At 39.6% G+C, this 10,449-nt stretch overlaps 1 long non-coding RNA gene across 1 annotated transcript; it reads left to right on the plus strand.

The window, feature by feature from the left end:
• The first annotated feature begins 6,320 nt into the window (after positions 1 to 6,320).
• Positions 6,321 to 9,802, plus strand: LOC147370741 (uncharacterized). Its single transcript, XR_015166160.1, has 3 exons — positions 6,321 to 6,665; positions 7,817 to 7,854; positions 9,258 to 9,802. It is a non-coding gene; the product is annotated as an uncharacterized LOC147370741 (long non-coding RNA).
• The last annotated feature ends 647 nt before the right edge of the window (positions 9,803 to 10,449 follow it).

Consider the following 10,449-nt stretch of genomic DNA (forward strand, 5'->3'; position numbering starts at 1 on the left):
GGACAGGGAGGCCTGGCGTGCTGCGATTCATGGTGTCGCAGAGTCAGACACAACTGAGCGACTGAACTGAACTGAACTGAACTGACTTTGACTTCATCACTCATATCTATGCCCTGTTCCATACTGTCTCTCTTTGAATGGCCTGAACTAGGTAATGAAGAAAAATTGTTCTGTTTTGCATGTTAATTGACAGTACACAGAGAGAAGATAAATAAGAAGCTACAAATTATTCTAAAAGACACTATGTAAAAAGAGAGTAACAGACCCCTAAACTTGTTATAACAAAGAGAGGCCAAGAAATCATATTTCTACAGCAAAAGTTGTAGTTATAGGATTTTCCCTGTTACTAGTACAGAAACATTCAAAGATGTGCAGGGGGATGATGGCCATAAATCAGCACTGAATAATCAAACCAAGCCGGGAAAAAAATGCCAGCAAGTCCTAAACACATTTGTCTGCAAAGCCTTAATAAATGCAGTTTCATAAATACTATGCAATATAAGGTATAAATTATGCTGCTTTTCTCAAAAATTAGTTCAAGTGCAAGCTGGAAGAATTCCCTGTGCTTAGGCTGATATAAAATTCAGTAAATACAGAAACTTTGAAGGGAAAGAAAATAATAATAAAGACTTTTAAAGGTTATGTGAATACTGTAATTATCTGTGCATAAATGAGAGCATTTTCTCTTTCTATGCCTAAACAGGAAAATGCATACTGAAAAAGTGTTCCCACAGGAAAATTAGTTTCAAAACGATTTTGCAAAATGGCAGCATTTCCAATATATACATACTGAGACATCCAAGTTAAAATTTGGAATGAAATAACATTGATTTTGAAATCTGTATTTTCATATCTTTTAAAACTTTTAGATTTCTTGTACAAAATTATACATATCTTTATGGCTCAGATGGCAAAACGTCTGCCTACAATGCAGGAGACCTGGGTTCAATCCCTGGGTCAGGAAGATCTCCTGGAGAAGGAAATGGCAACCCACTCCAGTATTCTTGCCTGGAAAATCCCATGGACGGAGGAGGAGCCTGGCAGGCTATAGTCCATGGGGTTGCAAAGAGTCAGACACGACTGAGCGACTTCACTTCACTTTAAAAAAATAAGTGGAATGGAGATTCATAAACTGGTTTAAATAGAGACTTTACATTAGTCAGTGACAGAAAGCATGATGTATATGGAGAAAACAAGGGAGCGGTACATATTTAAAAGTTAAAATGATACTTGGTAGTTAAAATAAAGACTAATAACAGATCAAAACTAGTCAGACTGGGATAGAAATTCTTTTCTGCTACAAACTGTATGAACTTAGGCAAGCTGCTTAACATTCTTCATAAGAAAAACCAGAATGATAATAAAATCCACCTCACAGATTTGTCAGAATAAATGCAGTAATATTTATGAAGTACTTAGAACACCATCTGGCATACAGTTATATATTTAATAAACAGCAGTTAATATTCCTATGCAATGGTAATAGTAAGACCTAAATTAAGAATGCAATGTGTTGAAATTAGATTTCAAGAGTCGGCAAATTATAAAGTTGTTGCTCTGAAACATGGCTGAGTCACCTAGCATGCCCATCTGTGGAAACAGAACAGAGAGAAGAGCCAGCACTGTAAGGGCAATGACTGGAGCTTGTGGCACTCCAGATGCCCCAGCTCTGCAGACAACAGGCTTTGGGCCCACTCCTTACAACTGGGCTCCTTTCCCTATAATACCTGAAGCTCATTTTAAAATATAAAGCTATATAATTATCTAGATTACTCACCAAATGAGATATGTTATTAAGACAACTGTGTATAGAACAAAAACTGAAATGATTCTTATCAGAGAAAATAGTTGAATTGTACAAAGGGATGAATCTATTTGGAAAAATAAAGTTGTAAATATCTAAAGCCCATGGGGCTTCAGAAAAGCCAATCAGCTTTATTTTTTTTTCAAGGGATATTCCATGAAAAGCATGCAGCCTGATAATACAAAAGTATATGTTAATTTTCTTCTCTCTCTTCCCATCTTTGGAGATGGCCTACAATCTCTTGCACATAATAGGCATTAAATGTTCATTAAATGAATGATTCCATTAAGGAATCAATGTTATGTTGCTATGACTGCAGAATTTAAAAAATAATAAGAATTTCAGCTGGAATAAATTCAAATTTTATTTTAATCTAGTTTGCACACTTACATTAAACTTAGAAAGGTATAGGCTTATTCAGTCACTCAACTGATTAGTGACAGAGCTGCAACAAGAAACCAAATCTTAACTGAGAGACACAGAATTAAAATTAAAATTGAAAAAGAAAGGTGTATTGAACTCTAACACATCAAAGATTTGTCAATAAGTTCACATCAAGTAAAGTTTATTAATGATAAAACTAATAGCCTGTACTTTCCTGATGCTATAGCAGTAGAAAGAATTCTGAAGAAGGTGTGTAGAGATGGCAGACAAATGAATGGCTACAACCCAATAGAATTCTCTTAGATAATACTTGAAATCTGTTCCAGCTTTTTGATTCTGAGATTCTCTCAAAAGAATAATAGCAATTGCATATCTTAGAATGGACACCTTGTGTTTCGATGTGTGTGATTAATGAGCAACATTCTATTCTTAAGGTGTGGCCTTCGTGACCCATTTGCATTCGTAAGTTTCTGTTTTCTGTAATTAAACACAGTTGCTTGATCTCAGTTGTCAAACCAAGAGCCTCAGGAAACTTCTAATTAGCATAACTGCTGGGAATTGTTGGAAGTTATGACAAGAATATGCCACTAATTTCCAAGTCTAATATCATAATTTGAGCCCTGGCAAGTAAATTTAGTTTTGAAGAATAAATTTAGTAAGACAATCAAATGTTTATAAATACGTCCTAAAAACTTATGTAGACAGGACAATAATAAAATATATTGTTTGTGATGCTGCATAGCTCCCAGCATCTCCATATCGGAAAAGCTGTTCAACATTTGCTGCATTCCCAGTCAAGTTGGTCTCGTTATGATCAGGCATCATAATTTTGCACTTGCCATCATCAGAACTACACTAGGAGCAGAGCAAATCAATCTCATGTCACAGGGCCATATGTTCCTTATGATGTACAAGCTCCATGAAGGGAAATTCTTCAAGGACTGAAGAAGATGCATACATGTTAATGCAAGTTCCTGTGCCCAAGCACAGTGAGGCCAAACAAACTGAAATGGAGTTTGGAGCAAAGAAACATTCACTGCAGGGCTCATGCCCCTAAAATTCCAAGGTCTCCAAAGGGTTTCAGCAAAATTTTTAAAAACCAAGTAAAAGGGGGAGACCCCAGGGTATGTGATCAGCCGGTGCACAATTCTCTGATTGACTGATGGTGAGGTTATAGGGTGGTGTCATAGGAGTTAACATTATCAGTCTTTAGGCTCCAAGGGCCTGGGGCTATGTGCTCACGGCCATCAAGTAGTTAACACCTTCCGTTTGGGGTGATGGGGGGAAGGAGATATTTTGTTTTTCAATTGCTCAGTCCTGTCTGACTCTTTGCAACCCCATGGACTACAGCACACCAGGCTTCCCTGTCCTTCACCATCTCCCGCAGCTTGCTCAAACTCAGGTCCATTGAGTCAATGATGCTATCCAACCATCTCATCCACTTCTCCTGCCTTCTATCTTTCCCAGCATCAGGGTCTTTTCTAATGAGTCAGCTCTTTGCATCAGGTGGACAAAGTATTGGAGCTTCAGCTTCAGCATTAGTCCTTCCAATAATACATTTCTAAAATTACTGAGGAAATCCAATACTTTTATCTAGATACTTCAGAGATCATGAGTTTGAGCAAGCTCTGGGAGATGGTGAAGGACAGGGTTGCTGCAGTCCATGGGGTCGCAAAGTGTCAGACATGACTGAGCTACTGAATAACAAGGTACTTGAGAGAGGAGGATGAAAGAGTTAAAGCTTACTTAGGCAGGCAGGCAGTCCAAGGCCCTTTAAGGAGGAGGTGAACATTCTCCCTCATGGTTTCTTTAAGTCTTGTGCAAAAATGTATCTAGCCCAAGAACTGGCCTTTGTTTAGGTCTGGCACTAATAATCACACACAGCACAAGGTCTTACTCATGGAAATGCTTTTCTTAGACTCTACCTCAATGATTATAATGATTATAATTGTAACAGATCTTGCCTGGGAACTTGTTTCTCAAGACCTGTGCCCCTGATTACACAGCCACAGTATATATTGCTCAGATACTTTGCCAGAACCAGCTCCCCCTGGCTAATTTTGTGCCAAAGTAATCTCGGGTTGTATGCCTTGGGAAAGGATCTGGTGGAACTCTTACAACCTTGAGGTATTCTTTTTATCTATTCTCAGCAGCTAGTTGAGAAGTATATAAGGTCCTGCCTAAACTAGTGAGGGGGGTACTCTTTCTACCCGCTTCTGATGTCTATGTCAGAAGCTTTCTCTGTCCTGTCACTTTAAATAAAATTTTGCACACAAAGCCCTGAGTGACTGGGACCTGTCTTTGGTCCTGGAGTTAAACCTTCACCTTCAGAATCTGGTGGCACCATTCACCATAAACTTTCATCTTGGGGGCTCATCCGGGATCTTCAAGACAAGGTAAGAATACTCTGAGCTGGGACTCTTGCTCTTTTACTGTAAAGTCTCTACTAACTCTGAAGTATATGGACCAAACTTCTTTTCCCGGTCAGCTTTTCCTGGTCTCTCTAACCATTTCACAACTGCTTGGGGAATTAAAACTACTAACCTAGTGTGCCAGATTGTAGACTTTCAGGGGACTTGCAATGCATGATGGTATTGTATTTTTCTAGCAAGACCCTCCCCCATTCCAAATTTTACAGGACACTGCATGCAAGAACACGTTAGGGAGTTAGCTGGAGCTCTAGTTTTAGGGACATCTCTCAGACTGGAAATCCCCAGAGACCCAGAGGCAAGTTCTTGTCACGGCTATGCCTCCAGACTATATGGATGGAGGCATTGCTGGTGAGCATGAGATTCCTGAGGACACAGATCATGGAATTCCAGATTTGCGCAGACTGGAAATGCAGCAGGCTTCTTCCCTTGGTAGCGCTAGCTCTTAGTGGACCAGAGAAAGCCCTCCAGTAGCTCTTGTTTCAACTCCTTAGATACTCTTTTTGTACAATCTGCTGGACAAGAATAGAAAGGTTGAACTTGATACTCCATGAAAGATTTTATCCTCACAGGCTGGCCCTCCATAACCTCCTTTGTTATCACATAGACTCAGGTGGCAACTCTCAGAAGGGACATCTTGGGATTTCTGATCACCCCTTTATGACTTATTGCTTCTACTGTGGTCAGTAATATGCTCAAGAATGTGCACAGGCATACAAAATATGAATGTTTCCCCTACAGGTCTTAGGTTGGGAGACAATCCAGAAGGCTACTCTGCTCCACCCCGGGTGGCACCAGAGAAAAAGGGGAACTCAAGCCAAGGTTTTAATGGTATGTAACTGGACATCAATCTGGGATGCCATCATGTCTACCCCTGGTGCATCTCCACCCCATCTTGGTGGTAGAATCAGGAGGGACAATAGTGAGACATCTGTGTCAGTAACAGACAGGTTAACTCTGGCCAGGGAAGGAAGCTTAGGTGGAAGACCTGTCTCCACCCCCATCTAGAGCAGGGAGGGATGCCTTCAGTAGAAAAAAGCCACATCACTGGGCCCTGCTTTTTTCTCTCTTATAGATGGGAGCTAGCAGTTCCAGAACCACCCCCTTTAAATTGTATCTTGAAAAACTGGCATAAATTTGATCCTCAGAGCCTAAAAACCCCTTGTATACTGGCTTTCTCTGCTGTAAGAGAAGACCTCACCTCCCCAGAGAGACAATCACTGCTGGGACAACATCTTATCAATCAGTCTACCCCTTTCATCAGAGCCAACTTGAACACTCTCTGGTTTAAAAATTCTAGCTATGGAACTATGACTACAAAAAGGAAAGATGACATTTTTGATACTGAATGGCCATGATATCCTTTAGACTCTAGAGAAAACCTGTTAAAATGAAATCTTTTTGAAATTACAAAACTGGTTCTTTTTGCACGTGCAATTAGGAAAAAGTTGGCTTGTTGAAATACTATTTTGGAGCTCTGATCCTGCCTGAGAAACAAAAACAGACCTGGGAAAAAAACCTGAATTTAAGTGTATCATATCCTTGAAATACATATCCTACTCTATCTGGAACTCCAGCTGTGACCAAACTGGTAGAACTTCAGGCCAAGGGAAAAAAAGGCAAAGAGATATTTTAAATTTCAAGTGGAAAGCTGTGAGGTTTCTGTCTGTCCAGATTTATGTGTGTCTCTGTCCTTGGACAACATTGCTGAAGGTTAACTGGTCAATGAACTCTATTTAATTGGCCTAAAGAGAAGTACAGAGAAGGTGATGGCACCCCACTCCAGTACTCTGGCCTAGAATATCCCATGGATGGAGGAGCCTGGTGGGCTGCAGTCCATGGGGTCACGAAGAGTCAGACACGACTGAACGACTTCACTTTCACTTTTCACTTTCATGCATTGGAGAAGGAAATGGCAACCCACTCCAGTACTCTTGCCTGGAGAATCCCAGGGACCGGGGACCCTGGTGGGCTGCCATCTATGGGGTCACACAGAGTCAGACATGACTGAAGCAACGCAGCAGCAGCAGCAGCAGGAGCAAAGAGAAGTAAGTGCTTATGAATCAAACAATTCTAAATTCAAGAAAATTAAAACTGAATTTCAGGCTGATGTGAACTGAGAAATATTCACTATTGAATTGATGCCTGGTATTGATGTTTGTTTATTGATCTAATTAACATAGACATTTTGAAGATACTTTTACAAATGACACAGCTTTGGGTGATTTATGCTTACCAATCTACAAAATGATGATATAAAGTACAGTTCATGGTTGCTAACAGAAAGTAAGATGTGTGTTTTTAATAAAAAGGTATAAGGAATGGAATTACATTCTATTAAAGAAAAAGAAAGTAAGTCTAAACTTACAGGTGGCTGTTCTCTAAATGGGCAAATGAAGTGATAAACACCGAAAGTCCAAAAAGGTTTGCAGCAAGTGGAAGAGAGTTTTGTGCATGATACAAGTTTCTTAAAACATTAAACTGCCTTTGAAATCTTTTATTGTTATTTTGACTCAGTGAATAATTATAGATTCACAGTGAATATAAGCTGGTACCAATCTGGAATTTGGTTTTCTCTCTCTTCCTGTTAAAAGAACAAAATTTTCTTGGAATGTGGCTATGTGTCTATGGCGCATATAGACAAAGCTCATTCTGCTTCTACGAAAACTAACTGCTTATCAAGGAATTTAAAATGGATAAACAATGGCTATAAACCAAACAGTTTGGGCTATGGGAAATCCAAGATGGCCACTTGGCTTTCCCCAGCTCCCTGACAAACCTCATTTTTATTTGATAAGATAAAGCTTTTCCTGGCTGCAGGGTTAATATCTCACAATGGAGAAAAAATGGTTAAAATTTGTTTTCTACAATCTCTAGTGATTGGGGCACCCATTTTGCAGGATAGGTGGTACAGACATTGGCAAAGAACTTTGTGAGTTCTTGGAGACTAATCACTTTCATTGGATTACTTGGTTGTCGGGCAGAACAAAGGGATTGGTTGCATGAGATTAAATACACTGCTAAATATGATTACAAGTTTCAAGACTTTTTGTCTGACATATTACTGGCCTCTAATCTTTGTTTTCAGATATAAAGAAGCTCTTCTCCTCAAGTTACTGATGGTTTAAAACAATTTAGTGATTTACACCTATGGGTAAATTAAAAATATTTTTCTTTTCTCTCTGCCTCATCCCTACAGAAATTGGAGATACTTGGGATCTGAACAGCCCCATTAAGGTAAAAAAGACTGTGTCCCAACATATACAGAAATCTCAAAAGTATACTGGTGTCTCTAAAAGAAAAATCCACCCAACTGATGTCAGGTCTATGGCATCTATTATGTTTCACCAAATATTAAGTTCTAGTTTTGTTAATTAAGGTTTGTATTTACTAAGACTTACTTCTGAGATAGTTCCTTGTGGTTATGTTACATTGCTAAGAGGTTTAATTAAGTTTTTAAAAAGGACACTCTGAGTTTGTTTTTAAAGCTTATCTCAGTAACCAGTCTTTGAATAAAGATCCTGGAGATGAACAACAGGCTACAGTCACTTAACAAATTAAATCAGATGACCTGGAGATGTCACTGGGCTATACCTAATGGAAGTTCTTGACTTAAGTTCTTACTTGTGATTTTAGTACTACTGTTAACTATATTGTTTTCTGTTTCAAGAAGTGTTGTCCCTTACATTATCAAGTGTGTGACTGAGCCACTGATATGATGATGGTATACAGTTTCATATGAAATTCATAGTTATAATGGTATGACTCTGTATATAAGAAGAAGCAACAACAGGGAATATTTTCCTGGACCAAGAGACTAGTGAGACAGGTGTGGTCCAGAGACTTGCTACTCACAAGGCCTGTCCAATAACAGCACATTGAGTGGCCTATCAGTGAAATCTTCGACAGACGTGGGAATGAGACTTCCCAGCACCGTGGGACAGGATGGTCATGAAATGCCCCCAAACCAAGGTCAAATCATGACCATTAAGGGGCCCTGTGACTGGAAACCGGCACTTGCCATCTGCCTCTACAAAGATTAAATCACGGACACTACAGCTGCTGACCTTCAACATCCCCTGAATAGAATTCAGGGTGGATATCTGAAATTAGGCACTCACTCTGTGCTCTGAAAAATGGACAAAACAGGCCTTCGGATAGTTAGATATTTTCAGGTAAAGATTTTCTTAAGCCCAAATTCTTGCTTCTTCTCATACCTAGAAAAACACTAAAATTGCTAATGGTGAAAACTATTTTGGCTTACATGTTAATACCACAATAAGAGACTAAAGCCTACTTGGACAAACTTAGACAACTGGCTACCTAGCTATAAGTCCTAAAACAGCTGTCTACATTGGGGTTCAGACTCATTCTTCTAAAAAGAAATGGTAATATTTATTTCATATATTAAGCTTCAAGTTGTCATTCTTTCAATGCCTTCTAACTGGATTTGTTATACCTACATTCAAAATGTTTAAGAACACACCGAATGGCTCCATTCCTATAAACAGGGCAACCCAAATACTGACCTTATCTAGACCAGTATCAAAGTTACTACCAAATGTAACCTGATTCTAACTCTTGCTAGAACTGCTGATTACAATAATTCATTTACTGATTTTTGGTCTCTGTCTTTTAAGAAGGCAATGGCACCACACTCCAGTACGCTTGCCTGGAAAATCCCATGGATGGAGAAGTCTGGTGGGCTACAGTCCATGGGGTCACTAAGAGTCGGACATGACTGAGAGACTTCCCTTTCACTTTTCACTTTCATGCATTGGAGAAGGAAATAGCAACCCATTCCAGTGTTCTTGCCTGGAGAATCCCAGGGACGGGGGAGCCTGGTGGGCTACTGTCTATGGGGTCACACAGAGTTGGACATGACTGAAGCGACTTAGCAGCAGCAGCAGCAGCAGTTTGTTCTTTCTAAAGGATACAATGGCTTCCCGTACAAAGTAGTGGTGACGCAAAGATTCTGGTCACTCTTTACATGGACTCCCCTGATGTTCCAGATACAGATATCTGTTCTGGTCACAGATACAACCCTGGTTTACAAGCCCTCCTTGGTGGAAAACTATCTTGACTGTAATAATTGTAATCATCTTATTCCTGCTGTTTGATTCTTTTATCTAAAACTGTATAATGAACTTTGTATCTAAGTGGCTTGAGGCATTTAAGTTACAAATGATTATTCATGCTCCTACAGTTTCTACTGCCTCCTCTAGCTATTACCCAGAGGCCCTGGATAAGAGACCCTCAATATGAGGATAAGGAGAATATGTTACCTCAACAATTTAGGGTCTGTGCCCCTTACCATCAGGAAGAAGTTACAGAATGATTTCTCCACCCCTTTCCCTGTCAACCATATTCTCCTAAAAGAAAAGGTAGGGAATGCAAGAGTTAAAGCTGAGGCAGGCAGTCCAAGGCCCCTTGAGGATGTGAACATGCTTTCCTTAAGCCTTGCGCAACAATGTATCTTGTGCAAGAACTGGCCTTTCTTTAGGTCAAGAACTAATGATCACACAGCACAATGTCTACTCATAGAAATGCTTTTCTTAGGCTCTACCTTAATGATTATAATTGTAACAAATTTTGCCTGGGGACCCCTTTCTCCAGACTTGTACCCCTGGTTACACAGCAGCAGTATATCTTGCCCAGAGACCTTGCCCCGAACATGTTCTCCCTGACTAATCTTGTGCCAAAGTTATCTCAGGATTTATAGCTTGGGAAAGGATCTGGTGGAACTCTTACAACCTTGAGGTATTTTTTTTTTTTTTAATCTATTCTCAGCAACCAGTTAAGAAGTTTATAAGGGTCCACTGAAACTAGTGA

Source organism: Bos grunniens, chromosome 6 (genome assembly GCF_055505025.1).
Source record: "Bos grunniens cultivar Pamir isolate PY7600 chromosome 6, Bosgru_T2T1.0, whole genome shotgun sequence".
Taxonomy (NCBI): Eukaryota; Metazoa; Chordata; class Mammalia; order Artiodactyla; family Bovidae; genus Bos; species Bos grunniens.